The sequence below is a fragment of the Bombus fervidus genome, chromosome 2, assembly GCF_041682495.2.
Source record: "Bombus fervidus isolate BK054 chromosome 2, iyBomFerv1, whole genome shotgun sequence".
NCBI lineage: Eukaryota > Metazoa > Arthropoda > Insecta > Hymenoptera > Apidae > Bombus > Bombus fervidus.
This window is the reverse complement of record NC_091518.1, coordinates 5257674-5280295: the sequence shown is the minus strand read 5'-3', so window position 1 is coordinate 5280295 and position 22622 is coordinate 5257674. Positions and strand designations below refer to the sequence as shown.

The 22622-nt window shown below is 39.9% G+C and overlaps 1 long non-coding RNA gene across 1 annotated transcript; it reads right to left on the bottom strand.

The window, feature by feature from the left end:
- Positions 1 to 13555: 13555 nt before the first annotated feature.
- On the bottom strand, positions 13556 to 18151 carry LOC139998123 (uncharacterized). The gene is made up of 2 exons (XR_011803186.1): positions 16823 to 18151; positions 13556 to 16748 (listed from the first exon to the last, which is right to left on the bottom strand). It is a non-coding gene; the product is annotated as an uncharacterized lncRNA (long non-coding RNA).
- Between the last annotated feature and the right edge of the window lie 4471 nt (positions 18152 to 22622).

The window sequence follows — 22622 nt, the reverse complement described above, 5'->3', positions numbered from 1 at the left end:
ATTCGAATAATACCAGATGCGTTAGTTTATCGTGAGAAAGGAAGAGCAGCTCGTCTCAAGAGATTAGACTTTGTTCAATCAGGTTGCATCGCTTTCTCCGATGCTACGAAACGAAAGGCGAAACGTCGTACGCGTCGTATGGAAATGATAGTGGAAGCTCGTGCATGAAACGAAAGAAATGAAACAAAGGATCGATACGGAGAAGAAGGCGTATTCGCAACGCGACTGATATGGCCTGCTAATCTGCCAGTGTCCGTGCACGTATAAATCGGGTAAAAATAATTTCCGACCAATTTAAATATTTCTAAATGTCACATTTACATTCCATTGGAAACAATACAACGTAGATCTTTTGTTACTGTGAAATTGGCAAATCCATGGCAAAATCTTTGCCACAACTGCGATCTGCTTTTTCACATATCTCGCACTGTTTACGTGGAAACTGCTTTTTTAAAAACCTTCGGTTTTTAAAACTGTAAACGACTGTATAGGTGGCTGGAACATTCTGCAGCTACTAAAACTCGATGCAGTGCTCCTCCGAGAACGCAATATTTCAGAATATTTCTCCTTTGTTTTATACGTCCCTGTTGAACACCAACGACACCTCTGATAGTTGTATTAACACTAGAACTACCACACTAGTCAAATTAACTGGTTTTACAATCTTATTTTAAAACTCCTACTTCATGTTATATTTTTTTCACAAATACTTATTTGTAATGACTTTCGCAACGATAATTAAAAGAATAATATAATGAATTTTATTTTGTTTTTATGTATTCAAACTGAAAATAACTTTGTATCAAGGCTACTTATAACAATACCAGTCAAAATGACTGATACTTGTCAAACCCCAATTAACCAGTTTCCTCATTTTCTACAATGTGCCACGTGTTTTTCAAATGTTTACAGTTATCAGGAAAATTCTGGATCGATCGCTAGATCGCTAGATGCTAATACTAGAAATACCACAGCAGTTAAAATGACTGGTTCTACAATTTTATAAATGTGTCAGCCCTCATTTGGGGATCATGGTCGCAGATGTATTAATAACACCAAAATTGTACTACATAACATGGTATTGCTTCTGTAAGAAAGTAATAAATCAATAAATATGAAAATATTCTATTATTACGTATTTTTTAAAGATCAGTCATTTTCACTAGTTTTGGGAGAAATGGTTTCGTGTTAACTATCGGTAGCTCTAGTATTAACACTATAACACTATATTTATTGATTTAATATTTTCTTACAGAAGAAATTCCATGTTACATAGTACATTTTTGGTATTATTAATCCATCTGGGCCATTACCCCTAAACGAGAGTTGACACATTCATAAAATTGTAGAACCAGTCATTTTGACTAGTGTTGTATTTCTAGTGTTATCATCCAGCGATCTAGTGATCGATCTGGAATTTTTCTGATAACTGATATCATCCTATTGAATGATACGCAGTAAAAAGTTTAAAAACGTATAGCAAGTTCTACAAAACGAGGAATCTGATTAATTGGGGTTTAATAAACAAATTGCAAGATCCTTTTACAGTTTGACAAGTACCATTCATTTTGACTGGTTTTGGTATAAGTAGCCTGGATACAAAATTATTTTGAGTTTGAACACATAAAAAACAATAGAAAATTCATTATATTATTCTTTTAGTTATCGTTGCGAAAGTTATTACAAATAAGTCATTGTGAAAAAAAATATAACATGAAGTAGGAATTTTAAAATAAGATTGTAAAACCAGTCAATTTCAATGGTGTGGTAGTACTAGCACTAATCGTATACGTAAGCGCGCAGATTCGCTCACACGGTAGCTAGTCTTTTTCTGTAAATCAAATTTGCCCACGTTGGAGAAACTTATCAAACGCTGTTTACATTCCTTTTCACTTGCGCATCGTGTACGATCAATGTCGTTATTTTGTCATATTTTGGTACATGTTCGTTCACGCTGATCACACTTCAATCTCAGGCTTCTACCCGTGTGAAGAAATAAATAAATAAATAATAGTTTATAGTGTCTGTCGGAATTATCAAACGTTGTAAATATAAGTTTCATTTCGATCGCCCGATGTTATAAATATTTACCTACCGAGCGTGAAGACGAAGGAATATATCATAGGCGCAATTGTTAAAAACGACGTTAACACTTTGACTGCCACGTGTGTCATATGTGACCGACCATGGTTTCTCCTGTGACGCCACGGTCGTCACTTCTTATAATTGTAAAAATTGTATGAAAATTGAGAGTTGAGGCATTTTGAATATAACTGATAAATAGAAGATATTTTGAAATAAAAAGTACCCCATTGAACAATTAAACATTTTTATTAGAACACCAATAAAAAAAAAAAAAATGAGAACAAATGTTGCATCTAACGGTGCACTGTGTTAAAACACTTTAAATATAAATATGGCTCATCGACACAATCTGGACGATAGGTAGTCACCTTTTTGGTCCGATTCTTAGCAATTTTTCATCCTAACTGTTTAACTTTTTTTTTATAGCACTCTCTGCAAAATTTTCGTGCTAGGTATGCTTGCCCTTCTTTCTTCTGCATTTCGTGTCACAATCTTTGTCGAATAAGTATATTTGTCGGATCTGGTGAATAGCACTGTGTAAGGTGCGTTGCGAGTGCCATTCTAAAATCTTATACCTCGATTTTTGTTTTTGTTGCTTGTTTTTAGAGTGTCATCGCGTTTGAAATTAATGTATTTAACAATAATTCTAAAGCTAATTTATATTTATATACCACTCGAGGGTTTTTCTATGTGGTGTAGAATATACTATCATTCGATCTGATAAATCTGCAGCACATGTTTCGTCGAAATCATAAAAATAATCATAATACTGTTTACTAATATCTTCTACACGTTTCAACAATATATTCTGCACGTTTTGCTTACGACGAAATAACGAGTGCGAATGGTTTGTTGAAATAGACGAAACCTTGATATAATATGTCGCTATCGACTGTTACCAAGGCGCCACGGTGGTCACCCATGACCATCAATAAGATAAACGGTCCATTGGGAAAGAATGTTGTTTTACATCATCAATTTATTATTATTTTGCCATTATATGCTTTGTATAATAAAAATACTCCCGTGGCGTCCTCAGCGAAACATGTGATTTCGACGTGGCAGTCAAAGTATTAATATTCCATTAGCCTATCGCAGATTATCAACAATCGCAAAATCTATAAATCTAATTACAAGATCTGTAGGATACGTCAAACAGCGTGAAATAATTTACTACCGAAAGAGCAGAAAATTTGTCTGCGCTTTGAAATTGGAAAGTGTCGCGGCACGCGGCGATTTTTTAAAACAAGTGTGTCGCTCGCTATTTGGCAGTAGACGAAGCAACCTTCGATAAATGTTGGAAGCAGAGACGCGGAAAATAGTCTACCAAATTTGTACTGGCAGCTGGTACGAAAATATCGACGGCGTCGGAGGGTGAGTTGTCCGCGGTGAGCGACACGTAAATAATTAATATTGGCCGGCAAAGTGTAAAAAGTAAAAAGAAGAGACAGAGGAGGAGCGAAGGCGTGGTAGTGGGTGTGATGACGCGGAGGTATGACGCGAATATAGGATGAAGAGTCCAGCTTTCAGCGTTGAGGACGAGCGTATCCGAAGCAACTGAATTTTCAATGGTGGGGTTGGATCGATAGAAAGGATGACCCAGTGACCTGAAACCTGGTGCGCCGGTTAGTTTACGAACTGCAACCTCGATCGATCTGGATGTGCTGGATGTCCAATCGCAATTACATTTCCACCACCTTTCCGGTCAGCGAGCCAACGTTTTCGTATTTGTCGCGTTCCACTTCTAATTAGCAACTATCGGTAAGATTCGCTACGTTATCGTTCGACGGTGTATTGTACAATGCTCTTAAGGCAGCGATGCTCGTTTATCGAGAGGAAATGGCATTGTGTATCGCGTTTGTTTGAAATGAGAAACCGATGAGTTTGTGCTTGAAAAAAAAAAAAAAAAAAAAGAAAGAAAGAAAAGATGAAGAGTAGGCGTTACGAAGAGGTCGATTGCCACTTTTAGATATTTTTAATGAAAAGTTAACAATATGCCGCCAATGATTTGATACGATTTCATTCGTACGATTTGCATCGCATTCGCGTGTATCGCGCTGGAATATCAAATGAAATATCAAGTTGTTTCGCGATCCTCTTTATCGTATCGTGGTTCGAATTTCAACGTCTTGAAATATATAAGCCGGCAAATAACGAGCCTCATTATCGGTTGCAGCGAAACTTGTTGACTACGCGATTCGTTGCATTTTACATAAAATCGGCACTTGAGGCACCGCGATAACATCAGGTTACGATGGTCTGAAAGCTAGCACGGGCAAATAAAAGTATCGATTGTAAAAGGATACGGCGAAATGTCAAGATCGAGGCTTTATCGAACGGAGAAATTATTCTTGCTAACATATGTAAATCCATTTGTATAGTCGCCATCGAGAAGAAGTCTATCCTCGCAAGAGACGATAAGAACGATAAAAATAGACAAGTTGCACGGATACTTGCTCATCTGGGTCACATTATTATATATAAAATTGCAGACAAAATGCAGCGGGTGACTAACGAAGAGACTTTGCATCTTTCATTTGGCTACCTCACGTCAGACACTTTTCTATGTTGCATTTAAACATAAATTGGAAATACCAAGTTGAATATGTTACAGTGCGTTACGTACACGCGTACACATATTTTATTGCTCGATTTCCAAAACTAAAATTTCCACGCGAATTTTACGCCAATCCCTTGTGTCAATTTCACACACTTTTTAAACGCAAACGAATAAAATATCCTAATTATTCCGCCGTTTGCAGAACAATTTTTACCGAACTTTCTGACATTGACGCGCGATCATTGAAGCAACATGAATTATTTATCTTCTCATTTCGCTGATGCTGCGCCATCGCGTCGATCTGATACGCGAGGGACGCATCAAGTCGCGAAAACTGCACGGACGAGCATCAAACACGATACATTGAATCTTCAACGGAGAAGAGTAAAAGATACAAGAAGAGATAAATGAAGTACAGGTCGCGACAGTGCGAGATCATTTATCGCGCTGGTCTATATAAACGGGCAAGGAACGTGGACGCCAGGTTTTGAAACGCTCTATAAGGAGAATAGAAGAGAGATGCACGTTAGAAGAGTAGGTAGCTGCGGGGTGCGAAGAGAATTTCGGTCGGAAGCATGCGCGCTCGGTTGCGATGAATCCAGGGCTCGATTCCCTTTGCCCCATTGAAATGTTGCTCCCTTTGCCTCCTCATCTCTCTATTGAGCTTCCACCCTGCGCTGTTTATCCCCTTGCAGGAGGCAGGTGGCATCGAGGGAGAGGATACAGCGTACCGAGGGATACGCTGAAAACAGCAGGAACACAGGCAACAGGGGACGGATAACAGTAAATTGTTATTTTTGCAAACAGAATGATTTTATTTTGCCAATGCAGGAAAACACTGGCCGGTCGAACGACTCTACCGGCTCGCTAGAAAATTAGTCGACGTAATACAAGGCGGTTCGAGAGTTCCAAATATTCTCAAGTTTACGTTAAGATGACGACAATCTGCATTTTATCAACAAATTTGCAAATAACGCGCGATATGTTGAAACAGGTCGAACGAAACGAGAATCTCTTTCATTAAAATTGGCTCGACGACGAAGAGTTGCGAGGGAGAATCAATGGTAATTTAGCCGACTACCCGTTGATAATATCAGCTTGACGACAGTATCAGCGATTAAAGGCGCGTCACGGAAGCTATATCCCGGTGAAAAGTGAGACGAAATGTTGTAGCTAAGAGCTTTGCAACAGGAGTTGCGAGAGGAACTGGATCGAGGTGGAAGGTGTAAGAGAGCAAGGGAAGAAGGACGTACGAACGGAGGATTGTGGGTAAGGGTGTGGAAGGAGTGGGGAAACCAGGAGAAACCAGGGCGCAAGTATTGATCCCAGCCTGGGTGGTTGACACATTTACCAAAAACTTGGCGTGGTCTAGTTTCGGTCTGAGGTCACGAAAGAAGCAGCGAAGAAAATAGCTGTATGCTTTTTTCTACCGTTGAATTTTCTACGAACGCTGACCCATATTTCCATTAATTAAAGCTGAAATCGCGATTGATTTCTGGCAACAGTGCAACGTGGCTTCGATGCTTCAATTTCATTCGTAGCGTCCTCCGTTAAAGAGGACACGGATAGGGTGGGTATTTAAACAACGTTAGAATATTAATTAAACTTCTACCGACGTACAGCTGCTGCCTTTTGTCCTTTGCCAAAGATATTTCCAAAGTTCACCAATTTTTTCCATTTACCCGAAATACTACGAATTGGAGAATTTACGTGGACAAGATACCTCGTGGCGCATTGAGTAAACGTTTGCCGTGGCAATGCGGGTTTCTAAATATCCGCTGTCTATTAAGCCGCTATCCAATTATGAAATATCTGGTATATTCGCATAATTCTTGCCTCGTGTCGGACTAATTGGAAAGCGAAGCGTGCCAAAAACGTCCTCCCCCGCGATGTTCACAAGAACACGCTGTCTACAAAGACGATGATAGTGAACAGACTGCAGTTTGGAAGCTAGCAATTCTGATATTTACAGACGCATCGGTCATAGCAATCTACATAGCCTGTAAAAGCCTCCTTGCGTATCTGCTGTTTCAAAGCGTCTTCAACGTATAGCCACACACAGGCAGAAGTAGCAGCTCCACGATAACAATACGTGCGATCGTTTTCCCACGATGCTTCATCGTGCGTGAATTATGGGAAAGTAGAAATGGTGTAGGGTGGGGTTGGCCAGAGTGGGGTGGAATAAAAAATGGAAAAATTAAATTGGTGATCTCATAGAGGGAAATCCCGTGGTCCGAACTCGGGAACTTTGCCAAATGGGTCAGAGCTCGTATCGAGCTGGTACAGCAGCTACATCGTTGTACTGCTGACCTCAGCCCTCCTTGCCCTTCTTCTGCCCGCGTCCTCGTCGCCCTAGATGGCGATCTACAGTGATTCTAGAGCGAGGTCACCGACACAGACCAACTACATACATATTTTGTCGAGCTGCTCATCTTATGTCAGCCGTTCCTTTCCTATTGTTTCGCGACCGATGCCATCCTATCGAGCCTGCTGTCTCGTAAAAGTAATTCAATGAAAGTTAGCACGCATCAGAGAGCATCTGCCATAGTCACTGGGCCTCTTTCCTTTCAAATTACCAGCGAAAAAACGTATCGTCGTTTGCTCGTGCATATTTTATCGCTCGCTGACGATTTCCACTTTTCAAATTCGCATCGCTACACTTTGTCGAATAGATAACGTTTAACATTAGAACCACCGATAGTTAGCACGAAGCTATTTCTATCGAAACCAGTGAAAATAACTTGTCTTTAAAAAATATGTAATAATAGAATATTTTTATATTTATTGATTTATTACTTTCTTACAGAAGAATTCCATGTTATGTAGTACATTTTTGGTATTATTAATCCATCTGGGACCATCATTTCTAAACGAGGGTTGACAAATTTATAAAATTGTAGAACCAGTCATTTTGGCTGGTGTGGTATTTCTAGTGTTAGCATCCAGCGATTCAGCGATCAATCGGGAATTTTCCTGATAACTGATATCGTCGTATCGAATGATACGCAGTAAAAATTTGAAAAACGTGTGGCAAGTTGTACAAAACGAGGGAATAGGTTCAGTGGAGTTCGATAAACAGATTGTTAATTTAAATTTCATTATATTATATTAATATTTAAATATATATAATAATTTTGTTTTATTATCTATTAATTATAAACTATAAATTAATTAATTTTTAATCAAATAAATCTTTAAAAATTATAAAAATATAAATTTTTTATAATATTCTTCTTATAAATGTATCAAGCTATGTTATATTTAAATATAAATTTAATTTACAATAGATTATTAATAATATTAATTTCATATTAACATATTAAGAAAGTTATATAAATTAATTTTTACGCGGTATTGATATTATTATGATTATTTAATTTTAATTATATTAAATTTAAATCTAAATATAAATATAAATGAATAATTAATATCATTAACTAAACTCTGTTAATTTACAAATCAATTTTTATTCTATAAAAAATAGAATATTAAAAAATTATGGCAATTAATTGTTTTAATGATATCATTATAATTATTTATATCTAAATATAAAAATAAATAATTAATTTTATTGACTATTATATAATTTTATAAAAATAATATTAAACAATTTTTATAGGAAATTAAATTTTTTATTATATCATAAAATTTATCTAATTTATTACTAGTTATAAAATTTTATATTCTTTTTTTAAATATTAATTATTATTATAATTATTTTTTTAATTATTTATTAAAATTATTTGTTTTAGATTTAAATAATTTTATAATAAAAACTTTTATGAAAATAAAATTTTTATAATATTAATTATAAACATATAATTTTATAATTTTTATTATTGCAAGATTCTTTTACACTTTGACAACTACCAGTCATTTTGACTAATATTAATAGGTATAAATAGCCTCGATACAAAATTATTTTGAGTTTGAATACATAAAAAGCAAAATAAAATTCATTATGTTATTCTTTTAGTTATCGTTACGAAAGTCATTACATCATTGCGGAAGAAACATAAGATGAAGTAGGAATTTCAAAATAAAATTGTAAAGCCAGTCAATTTGACTGGTGTGGTAAGTCCAGTGTTAACCGAGCGACTCGTTCCACCAACCAACGAGTTTTATGTGTCCGTGTTAAATAGCTGGATGATCGATCGATAGGCAGCGCCGCTAATTCGCTCACTTTGTATTTATAGATATAGAGTGTTCTAAAATCGGTCACATTTAACTGCAATCGCTATGCGTAATCGAAAAAAGGATCGCGTTTGTCCGTAAAAGAAATTCTTGTTGTTGACGATATTTATGTATTTTAATTGCACGATCGACGAGCGCTCTTCCGCATGAAAGTAAATTGTGTGGCGACACATAAGTCATAGGATGAAGCGAAACGAGAGCGACTCATGTTGTTGTTGTTCCGCGGATTAAGGATACTGTCGTGACATACAAAATTAGCGCCTGGTTATCCTCAGGAAAAAAACAATGTCGCCGCTGAGGGCAACCGTCGTTCCAAGTCAAATTCCAATCTTTCGACTCCCCCCCGATCAGTATAAATAAGCGGACACGATCGCGAGCGAGGCATTAATTACGAATAATTTCGAGTAATCATTTTGTAGGTGATTATCGAGAAGTGAGAACATTTACGAGTCATTATCGAGTATCCGCGAGCGATTTATTTCATCTGGTTAAAATCTCCTGTACAAACGTCTATCGACGTTATCAGTTAATTAAGTAATTGATTTGAAATACATTGGACGGTTGCATCAGTAAGCATTCTGATTATTTCTATTATCAATATACCAAATCTTCGTACACCATACGCCACAATTGAAACGAAAAAAGAAATGAAAATGCTTTCGTAATCCTTGGATGGACATGCAGAAAAATATAATTATCGAAAACGTACTATGAATTACGCGATACGATGGTTCCTAATCTCCAACGATTATCATTGTTCAAACATAAATCTCGTCCCTTTCCTCTTCAACGCCATTCAGGCCGTTAAAAAGTCCGTCTGTCACTCGAATAATATTCAAACAACGCGTTATACAACACAAGATAAAAATACATATAGCTATAGGAAAGGATTAATCTTACGTTTATTTTATCAACGATATCAAATAATTGCGCGTCTCCGGCTAAATCGCAATATCGTTCTACGTAACATTTGTTTCTTCTTTTTTACGCTTTTTTAAATTTCGAAAACAAACTTAGCTTACTAGGAGGATTTTTCTTAGCTTCGTTTATTTCTATTGTTATTTACGTAGGTTGGAAACGTCTTTGTTAGGTGGAAAACCGAGCGTAAAAATATTACATCTATGAATTAAACACCTCTCCACGTGTAATTATGTAATGTTAATTGCTTGTATCTTTTATCGCATCACGAGATTGGAAAATATTATCTTTCACGCAACTCACGCCCATATAATCCGCCAGTACATAAAGATAACGATATGAAAAACTTCAGAACTAGTTTCATCGTCTGCAATTTACCATGCACGTCTAGCGCTCGTTAAACGATAACATTCTCCATATTTTAAATTGAAAGCGATTTCAGAGTAGCTGAGATATCGTCAATCCTTTGATCTGCGTTTCACGGAATAAACGGGTCATAAAAGGCTGACCGAAAGCAAAAGCAAAGAAACCGTGCAAAACCTTGAAAACCATGATTAATTGCGCTTATTGCTAATAACTTGCGATTATTAATAACTGCACTTCTCCTAGCATCTTCGTAAGCCATTTAGTTTCCTGTACGCGTATAATACGAACGAAGAGCATAGTATTGTAAGAGTAAGAATACTGCAATTTTTCGATTGGCAACGATCTTACGATCGTACGACTCGATTACGCTAATTATGTTCGACCTATCGCAAATTTTTCCGCTTCTACATCTCGGTTATCGTTTCTTCTTCATTTTCTCTTCTATTACAACATAGAGCAGTGCAGAAATAGTACGTGATAGTATTGCCTACGAAAAAGAGGAACAGAGGGGGAAAAAAAGAGGCAAGGAGATTGTCAGAGTTGACTATTTACAGACTCCGGACGCGAGTTCAACCTCTTTCTTCGATACTGACTCAGCCATAAATAGCGAATGCCAGTATCTGGACCGGTCCTGTTTCGTATTACGGTGCAGCCGATAAAAGGAAATCGCGACGCGGTTGAGATAACACGGACCCAGACGAAAATTTTAAGCGGAACGAGGTGAAAACAGAAACGAACAGAGATAAAAAAGGCAAAAGGCTGTTCGACAGTTTGTCGAATGCAGCACGTGGCACGGGGCACGTGCCTAAAGGTCGTTGCCCGCCTATACCGGATTTTGTTTGATCCCCACCTCTTCACCACTTCCTCGTCTCTCGCCTACGTTCTGCTCTTTGCCTAGTTCGAGCTCGACTAGTACAATGCACATACGAAACACATATACCGATTAAAGATTTATCGAGCAAACGTATATTATCACGTACTCGATGCTTCGCCTTTAATCCCATGCTTCTCTCTTTTTTCTCGCTCGCCTTTTATCCGCTTTTAGTGCCTCCGTTCAACGCGCTGAATTTCGCAATACGAATGCGTTTTATACATAGAAACAACATCGAGAACTTACTTCCTGACACATTGTTCGATCGTCAACTGAACGAACATCGACATTTACGAAACAGAGATCGAGTCTCAGAGATAGAAAACAGGTGTTTGGGGACCAGTTTTAGAATTTTAGCGAGATTTTATAGGTCCTCGAGTTACCACCCATCGTCGTAAATTATCGTTTCGAAAGCGCTGCCACTGCGTTCGAACGCGAACGTTTCACGATTTTTCTTCCATACCGTAACCAGTCGACCGAGTGAACGGACTACGTAGCAAGATGTTCGCTAACTCTTTTATACTTGCACGGATGTCATTACATAAGTGGATGTAATTTACAGCACGAATGATTTTTAATCTAATGCGAACCGCTGACGAGTTACGCTAATTGTAAGCCCGTACACTGCAATCGCCGCGTAAACCACCCGCTATTAATAGGAACCAGCCGCACCTATTTATCTTGCATAGGAGAGTCAAGTGCAGCTGGCCAGCCAGCCGCTGTGCATGGCCGACAACCAACCACTCGATTAACAATCGAGTACTAGAATTCTATCGTCGCTCCTTTTTACTATTCTCTTTCGTATCCTTTTTTTTCTGTTTTTCATATAGTTTGCTCTTTTTCGAAGCTCTTGATCAAATCTTACCGAGATGTTCGAAATAACATAGAAAGATTTTCATCGGATTTTAAAGCTGCATAGATATTATAGGAAACAAGTATCGATGTTTCGAATGTATAATGGTAAAGTAGGAAACGATGAAAGTGATAACCGTAGAACGTTCTATTCGTAGCTGATGCACGTGTAAACCAATCGCACGCATGAATAAAACTACAACATTTGCTTTTATACTCATACACGTGTTCCGCGTGATAAGATAAAAGGTGACACATTCAAGAGCATGTGACGATCTATCTGGTACGAAATGTACGTATCTGTGAAAAAATTGGTATCGGATTGCAAATGTTTAGAAACTCGCTTCTTCCTGGTAGCTTCAAAAGCTACCGGCAATATCTCATAATCCTCATAAAACGTATTCTCCTTCTCTGAAAATTCAACCTTAAGCATTCGGCACGCGAGATCGTATAATCTAAGTACATAGTTCAGGCAGTACTGTGCTAGCACCATCTCTTGTTCCTTTTTTTCGCAATGCGACATTTAAGCTTCGACGTGTTTTTCGGCTGTCGCGTTCCGACTGCATTAACTTTCACGTAAAATCCCATGTGATCTAGATACGTGTACATATATACGCGTATACTTACGTGAGAGGAGGCGGCCGCGCGGACAAAGAACACGTTTCCACGCCTATGCATCCGAACGGACATACGTACGTACCACGTGTCCTATCCTCGCGTGACTAGGTACCGGGAGCACGTGGCCCCCCACCACGCGTCCCTTGGGTCCGTCAGACGCTCACGAAAAAAAGACGGACGTAGATTACCGTGAGGGACAGAAAAGCCGACCTAGGGGGAGAGACACGTTCGAGGCCAACGAAGAAAATTCGGGAAGAATGGGTGGCAACTTGACGAAATCGTAAAAAAGAAACTCGATGGAGAGGGGCGGAATTAGATAGCGAGGGTAGAGACGCGGAAGATGCAGAGGGTTGGCGAGGAGAGGCTGGAGCGAATCGCGAAAAAGAATGGAATTTTTCAGGGCGGACGAAGAACGCAGAATTCTATATAAGCTCGTTGGATTTGTTATATGTTGCATCTCAAGCAAATGTTCGAGTAAATCGGATGATCAATGAAAATTGGAATTTCGATAGAGAAGTGGAAATGTAACGTTAAACGCGTTGCCGCTATTACGCGATAATTACAAATGACGCTTTGGTTGCCAGAATAACGAAGATGAATGTATCTGCGTTCTCAGATTTGAAAACTTCCACTTATCATGGTAATGTCGCAACGAGACACAAAAATGTCGTATTTCATGTCACTGTCCAACCACATAACGAATACACGCTAACCAAGATAACGAGTATTCAAATAATTTAATAATCGAACTCTTCACGCTCCTACTCTAGCGTCTAAGCTATGTACGTACGTACAAAGGTTGACAAATTTCGTCTGATACGACAGCCGCACTGCGGAACACACTTTTTTTAGTCTTGGCTTTTCTTCAATCCGAGTGCCAGAAAATTAAACATTTATGTATTTAAAGATAACATTTATGTATTTAAAAATATACAGACGATCTTGAAAAGAGAACACAATCTTCATATCTCCTTTGTCACACTGACCTCAAAACGGCATTCCACTTGAACGAATGAAATTTCAATAGAAAATTCTCATTTTTCCTATGCATCGTTTAATCCTAGAAATGATCGATCGAAAGACACGAAATATTGTATTAAGCGCAACGTGCAAGCTTTATTTTCATAATTGTTCGTACGCCAGCTTCTTTCAATAACGCCTAACTTTGACAGTGAGTACGTGACACAGGGGAATAGGTTCAGAGAGAAAGGACAGGCAACAGAAAGAACGGAGGATGGAGGTTGTCAAAAAAGGAAGGAAGGAATAGAAAGATGGGGTTGGAATAAAAGAGACTGAGGGGAGCACGAGAGAGAAAAGAACGAGTGCTCACCCAAGAAAGAGGAAGAGAGAGAAAGAGACAAAGAGAGAGCACTAGAAGACGGAAGAAAAGGGGAGCAAAGCGAGAACAAAGTTGGTGGGGTCGATAGTTGGCCGAGTTGGCGAGAGAGCCGGTTGTGTAACAAAGGAACGAAGCAAGTAACAAGAGCCCCAAGGTTCATTCGTCGATTTACTTCGGCTTCCTCGAATGCGCGGCGTTCCGCTGATAAATCAGCAACGATCGTCACTTTCCAACTTGTATTTACTTGCGCGTGGTTCATTTCCAATCCACCGATAACGACGAGATCGTGCGACGAACCATTCCGACCATCTGCTCGGTTACCCTTCTGTCTTTCGCAACGACCATTTTACGCGTCAGAATATTGCAGTTAGAAAGGGTCAATCGATATCATGCGCGATAACACGTTTCATTCGACGAAACTGCATCCTTTCGCTTCTATAATATTCGTATTTTTTGAAATTTTCGATTGGATTCGAAATTAACGATATTTTCAATACTACGTGTAACCTACCTAACCACGAGTAATACGAACGAAGGAAACTACGATTGCGATCGTGAAACATTTTACGTTTTTAACAACAGTATGAATCATGACGTAATTGCCCATGGAAAGATGCAGTTTACCGTTTCGATAAGAACACGCCTTTCGCATCTTCTGGCTGTTTCCAGCACGCGTCAGTCCACGTGACTATTCCGCATCAGGATGCACTAACCAAACCTTCGCTATCTAAATCTTCTGAGCTTGCAACCGTCCGATTCTTAACCTTAATGAACTTGTCAAAGTCGTAACGCGTACTTTCACGAACGATCGACTGTCACGAGAGAGAAGAATCGAGGGAAATATTCGAAAGAAAGGAAGCAGTGGAAAGAAATCGTGGGAGACAGAGTTACGTTTCACAGTGAAATATTATTCTGAAGTGAAGTGTACCGAAGAAGAAGATTGAAACGTCGAGGGTGAAAGGGAACGCAAAAGAGGGAAAGCAGGAAGAAACAAAACACGAGAAAAAGTTGCAAATGTAGGGAGAGGACGGAAGAAGAAAAAGGGGCGCGAAGCCAAGCAAAGGTTTACACGAGGCGTTGCTTACGTAAGTACGTACGCAGATAAGAATGTGCTTATCTGAAGAACGCTGGCATGCGAGCTACCTCTAACAACAGAAAAGTATGTGCGTTAAATCGGATCGGTACACCGCGACGCGACTTCTCCGAACTTTATTGGCTGTTGTAAATGGCGAACCATTTCGCGCATTCCTCCCGCTCATAAGTGTATTTTTATTTGCGTTTCATCGTCAATAGTTAGTCGAAAATGTAAACTCTTCGAAAAAAATTAATTTGCAAAATATCTCGGATCCGTATTGGATATTCTCTCGAGTTATAGTTGCCTAATTCATCGACCGAGACAATTTCCTCTCTCTCTAACATAGGTTATTCACAGAGGTTAGACACACGATAGATATTTGTCCATAACATTCGTACATCCTCCGCGTAGGTAGATCACAGCATGCATACACAACGTACATATTTATCAGATGTATATAATTCCTAATTTGTTTTTCCTCGCATTTACTTCATCATAATTGCTTCATTGTGGAGACGATGTATTGTTATTAAAGAATCGTGTTGCGCAATAGCCACGCACGATGGCGTGTCCAGCGTTTATCAAGCGGAGGTCGCGAATTCTCCGCGTCTCTCGCGCTAATTATTTCCATAACACGGCGAAAAGTGTCAGCAGAAATTACACAAACCCGGTCGTTTGTTGAAAAAATTTGGGTCACTGCAATCGTTTATTTCCCCGTTGAGAAAAATTAACGCCCAAGGTCTTTGTAAGTAACGGCAATCATCGCACTGAAATCCTCGATATATTTCTGCGAAACGCGCACGCCAAAAATACATCTGACAAGAATGCGTCGCGATTCGGTCGAACACGAATAAACCAACACTCGATAATTTCCACGTATAAGAACGGAATTAAAATATAAGTGTTTGGTTGACATAGACCACGATGCAACCACCCTCCCCTTCGTTCCCTACCACGAGATAGGTCGATCCAATTGGGGTTCGAATAGCTTAACGTGGTGTCCTCCCCTTTGAGTTCCCGTTGCGATCAATACCCACGATGCCAAAGCTAACGCGGACTACCGACTTCTCACACAGGTCTCATCGTGAAGCGTCACTGTCCTTGGCTATACAGCGAATCACGAAGTCTGCTCTCCCATCAACCACGCGATACATACCAACTTGCCACAGAATGTGCTAGAATTCCTTGTAATCGCCGCGCGGTTATGCAATTTCGAAGAAAAAAAATGATTGTATCGATTAACGCAGCATTAATAATGTAAGTTACATATTCCATTCGGATCGAGATTCATTGAAATTTCATATACGAAGAATCGAAAGACCTATAGCGAATTCTTATATATATGTAACGCCTTTATATCCCAGAGGCGATCTATTTTTTGAACCTATAATGCGATAAAAGCTATCGAATATTTTAATTTAAACGAAAGCAGCTGCTGCGCGAATTCTTAATTGCATGAAAAACGTAGTTCGTTGTCGTGCAGTACCGTGCTTCCGCCGGCATATCCAGTACTTTATCTACATATATACACGCACGTAAATGTACACACTTGCAAGCACTACATGTTCGTGAATGCTCGTATGTACGTGAATTTATACATACAGCTGCGCGTTGCGTCACTCTCCGCAATTTCGGATACCCGCTTACCTACTCGTAATCGCAACGAGGAAGAGGAAGCGAAACTCCATTCCCCCGATGACCTTTCTCTTTCTGTCGATTATCATCGAGCGTGCGCATATGCGTCCACGAACACGCAGGAACGCACGACACGCGTGCTGCTCATTCTCCTTGAAAGTTGCACAACGCGCCGCCTTACCATTGTCTCGACCTCGCACTGTATCGCTCGTCCATCCACAGAATCCTTTGCGTGCTTGATCAAAAAGCAAGATTATTGGAGCCTTAACCCTTCTCTCGAGAATCCACGCAGGTATATAATTTCCTTACCTCTATCGTGACACTTTCTTGAACCTTTTATCGCCGTGTTACGTAAGAGGAAATAAATTTTGTATACGACAGTCTTGCTAAAGAAACGATACTGCAAAGAAAGAATCGAACATTTTACCGTACCTATCTCAGTCGCTGCTCTATATGGTAAACGTCCCTTTTTCAAACGAGTTAACGTATAAGAAGGTAGGAGCTTCCGGAAATAATTAATCGAAACAAATAAATTCACGTGGTAAAAGTATGGTAGAGAACATTGGACGTGATAGATAGATGACGTGAGGCCGCTAGCTCATTTTGCAGAGTGCATAGAATAGTGCGTGTGAGCAATAGTCACGCACACGGTGTATTCATAAGAGAGCGCGTCTTGGTGTTCCGCGCGAACACACGCGCGCTCGGCGAACAAAGAAAAAGCCCTAGCGACCAGCAATGCGGCAACGGTGAGCGCCTGCGCGCCATGCTATGTGAGTCAAGGACGACACGTGCGCTTGAAACGACCTACTTATATCCCCGTTGCTTCGTGCGCGATCGGTTCGCGGCACGAACCTTCCCGAGCGTAGAAATAGGACGACCAAGTCGAGTTCCAATGTTCTACCGAGCCACCACCCCTTCCTCTTCCCTGTGCGCGCGAGTTTCGTTAATCGACTAACCGCTATTCGCGTAGCACCGTTCTCTCGCATTTAATGTTTGGATAGTAAAGATCGACTCAATTTTTAACACGCTAATCTTCTCTTCTTTGCACTTGCTAACGTCAATTGGTAAATTTTTATTTTCTCCGATTTCTCGTGTTCTCGGATAATATGTGATTATCGACTTTTCCATTTGTATAACGATATTACGCTTTTATGTTTTTAATTTTCGATCTGTTGTGTTTCAAACGAAAAGGAAAAACATTACATTATTTACATAATTCCAGTTGTTTTAAGGAATATCGCGCGTTACGTAACATCAACGATCGTGTGTGCGTCTAATGGTTACGTAGATCTATGAAATTAGAATTACGGGATTAATGGTTTTACTTTTCGAATAAAAAAGGCGATGGATAATATACGTGATCAATGTGTAGGAGTTGAAATACCTGGAAAAACGAATCTTTGATGATCGGAGGCCATTACGGTGTGCCCTATATGCGAAACGTGGAAGATCGATAGAAAAATGGGTCAAAGGTTCGACGGTGTTTTCAGCGTAAGTAGTAATAGCAAAACGCGGTAACCTGGTTACTTTTGTTGGAACATCCTCGAACGAACACTGGTAAGATAAATTCGCATAGACGCTATTAGGCAAAATATTTTTCATGATTTTGCGCATAGCAAGAAAAGGGATTGGCTGACATCCATCCCCGTATTCACGTATGAGAAGCGTATACTACTACGATGGCCTTTTGGACCTGTAGCATGGAGTCCAAAGGCGGCGGGTATAAAGACTGCCTTGATTCGTCGGTTTTCTTCCTATCGGCAGCATAAGTAGCGCGTTTCCGCGCGGCTTGTAGCCAGTTCCTGTTCGACCATCATACGACCGTAGCGAAGCGCGGGCGTGCGGAATCTTCCAATACATGCGCACGCAAAAATACGTCGGTGCCTTCTATACGTGTGCGACAAAAGCTCGCAAGTAGTAATATACATGTACGTGTGTACATATACAAACATGTACAGCTGTGTGTGTTTGTGTATGTGTACGTGGATAGTCGTTGCGCGGTGTCCTCGCTGAATATCGTTCGTGTAAGATCGAGAGTGGCCTCGTGTGCTTCCTACGTGTGTGTTGTGTGTCCCATGGATAGTGAACGCCGCGGGAATTCGTGGTGTGCAATCGACCAATGGCAGGCCAAGTAGCAACGGCTATGCACCAATCAGCGAACAGAAATGCTTGCGAATGCGCGCCTCAGTTACCACCGGATGCCGATCATAGTTGGTAGTGGGGATAAACTGAGAGTGCGGCACAGGCTACGCGCTCGAGCGCATCCTCGTTCGTCGCTGCTCGCCATCGGAGTCGGTCGTGTTTAACGCTCGAATCTTCTCTCCGGCAGTTTTCCGAACTCGAAGATAGAGACCTCTCGTCATTTGCCAAAGACTCGACGCTATCGTGGTGTTACCACGTTTGCCGTCGATAACGACCACGGCATTGTACCTTCGTCTTTGCTTCTCTTCGTCAGTTCGGATCAAACCGCGGTCTGTGCTACTTTGTCGGCCTTGGTTCTTTGAAATATAAAGCGTTATGCATCGTCGTGATAATAGAACTCGTGTCGCATATCCGTTTGATTTTTGCTGTGCCGTGGCGTGGTCCGCAGATTGCGTGCGTGGCGTTTCACCGAGACCGAACCTAATTGGAAACGAGCACCGAATTCCAAATGATCGACTGTGGAACCAAATAACTGCCTTGGACCGTCACTGTGCACCACTTTATATCTTTTTTACTATTTGTCTGTATAAGTGATCGCGCGATCTCTAAAGGTCAGTTATCGTGGTAATGCGCATTTGCATTCGACAAATGTTTTCCGGATATTTCGTTTAAAAATTCATCAACTAATAGTTTAATTCATTATTTAATCCGCATTTCTATATTTCTTTGCTCGCGATTAGAATGATTTGCAGTTTTTCACTTTCGTATTTGTATTAAAAAAAAATCAAATACGTCGTACGTAATTTACCGTATAAAACGTTTGTACGCGCGATTGTCCGATTAGATCCGTTCGTGTCCAATCGTTCACATTTATACATACACACTTATGTACGACGTGTGCAGTGAGCTCCAATAAATGCCAGCGCGGCACATGGAGGGTCCAACGGATCTCTCGCAGATTTAATCGTGAGAGCCTCCGAGGAGAAATGAAAATATGGAACGATGCGAGAAGATATTACTGATTTGGTGAATATTGATCTGACGATCAGAAACTTATCTTTCGTGCATATGACAAAAAAGAAAAAAAGGAAACGTTCATACGTCGACGGTGCTCGTGTCCGTATTCCTCTGGTCTATCAGTGGGTAAAGATGGCGGTCTCGTCGTTCGGTTGGTTCGTTGGTTGAGTGGTGAGAGGGGCAACTGTGACGCAACCTAACGTCACGTGATCAAACCGTGGCTCTGCTCTCGCTGGGCCAGTGTGTGATCTAACGTTTGTTACGGCAGTTGGTGGAAGATAACGTCTGGAGAGTGCAGGGTAGACAAGAAGGAGTACTTTTTTTCGACGTTGCTCTCGATGGTTCGCCCGTTGCCGACGCAACAACACCTTGATCTTTTTCTCGGTCGCTAGGTCAGTGGGGGTGAGAAACTGGCTTGGCTCTCTGTGCTACGATAGTCAGTCTTTTTCTCTCTCCTATCGACCTCGCGACACATCTCTATCAACGTCAATCGAACACGCTCCACTTTTACAAGAAGATATCACGTTACTTTCTCCTTTCGTACCTTTATATACTTTTTAAGATTTCGGAAACGATATAGTATGCTGCAGGAAAAGGACGAAGATTCTGCATACGTGCGTGGGATTATTCATTGGTTTCGTGGGCTCAGCAGTGAAAACCGTGTTCCCCCAGCTGTAATGTACTCTGTTAAAAAGGCTCTGGGATCATGGAAAACACTGTGCGAGTACTGACCATTCTTCAAGCGTATCGTCGTTCCTATCCATCGTTCTGTATTTTTTCAGTTGCGTGTATAGTCGAACGCAGCCACGAGCGTACGCAAATTAGTCTTCCGCTCGTTTGAAGCGTAAAGTACAGTGCACATCCGTCGGTCGGAAAATTTCATTCGTAAAATCGCGTTCACCCGTACGAAGAAGCGGGGAGGAGTCTATGATAATATTTTTCGACATTTCATTTTCAATTTCCATTCGTTCGAGCCGTTTCTTTAGTTCTTTTCGTTTGATTGACAATTTTTTCAAATATTGTAGCGCTTAAAATCACGCACGTTCTCTTAACGGTAGGATTTAGACGAATATGTGGTAAATCGAATGGGTACACCTGCTTCGTCGAATTGTCTTACGTAGCAGCTGAGTAACGCGGTCTCGATCGTCGCTGCAAAGCCACTTTGTAATTGCTGTGCAATATCCCTGCCGTTAGAGCGCCGTTCACCTCGAGCCTTCTGTACTTTCTAAAACCGCTTACTTTCGTAACTTAGCAAACACCGTTGGCCTCGTACCTCGTACCGTATTGCTGCTGGTGATTATGGGCTTACATTTTTTCTTTCTTCGTAAAGCTCTGCGTTGTCATTTTTCATATACATAATAAGTGGATAAGAGCGTACCCTTTTTAACACTTTATGGATGCTTTTTCGCAGGTTGATCAAGTTTATTGCTTCCTTGTACCGATTATTTCTTTTATTTTTGAGAAATTCGTTGAATGCATATTTTTAATGGTACGATGCAATAATTGTTTAAAAAGATTTCAAAGGTGTAGTTTTCGTATGAAAAATCATAGAAAATAGTTTGAACGTTTAATTGTCTTGCGTAGATAAACAAACATTTTGTTTCGTTATCATTTTAGAATGATTCCTTTCTTGAACGTTATGAAAGAAAAAAGTTTTTACGATGTTTTTATCGGATGAGTGTTGTTAGAAGGGGACTATCGCATATATTGTCACGATTTTCACATAAAAAGCGTATGTATATACAAGCGAAAAGTTTGGAAAGTTACCACTCCTTAGGAAGAACGAACAGGTAGGAGACGATGATGGAACGAACGAGATATACCGTGCGCGCACGTACATGCAAGGAGGAAAGGGAAGTGGGACTGGCTTGCCTTGTGCTACTTTGTACGCACGTACCGCTATCGAGATTGTAGTATCGATATGTATTTTGTACCGATCTCGTAATATTTACCAGATTTGTTCCTTCTTTCAGTACCATCAACATTGAATCATTGCTACTACCAAACAATGCGCATTATAAATCTTTAAACGTTTGCACTTGAACCTTCTTTCCTTCTTTTACAAAACTTTCAAAAAAACTTTTGCTTTCGTTCGATCACTTGGTTATTATCACTTTAGCATAACTCGAGCATGATTGGTTCGTTTCGGACATGGTAGCGGAAGGAGGTACATAATTTCATTGGTCGATTTCGGAGGGTCGTAAAAGGAACTGGGAAATGGCCTTGGGTGGCAAGAATCCTAAGCCGTAGGTATTGGTTAAAACCCATGCAAAACGCAAGTGGCGGGTGGTCAACAACCGCCATTTTATAGACGCCACCGCATTGCGGCCATCTTTTGTATAGTAACCGAAACGTTTCCATTTCCATTTGGGATTGCTCGATTGGCTCGAATTCCATTCACGCGCTATCTAATTTTACTCGTTGGCCTCGAATCCGCTTCGCCATGGCCTATAGCGTGCTGTTCTACCTGAGTCCGAGGAAACACGTTGCAATCAAAGTCGTTCGAATAGTTGAACTTCCCGATTTATTGATATTTCTATTGATTTTTTCGATTTTAAATTTAATAACGAACATTTTTATTCACAAACCCGTAGTGCATCTCTATGTTGGCAAAGAACCGAATTTGTTTAATATCATTCGCTTGTTATTAAATGTAGCAATTCTACCGGAAGTAATACGACTGTATATACGCGTATGTAATTGCTTGTTTATATTTATATCCGTAGACGTATACAGATTGTTATTATAAGCAATACAATTTACGATAAATATATGTACATATATATGAACATGTAAAGTAAGATGGTTCTATGTAAGATAGAAAAGAGTTGTTTTTTGTAATAAAGCGTTAGTTTTATAAACTTGAATCTTCTGCGAGAATATTAAGAATAAACATATATATATAATCAGAAACCTTTATTTGCTTCTTTTAAAAGACCACACCACTCTA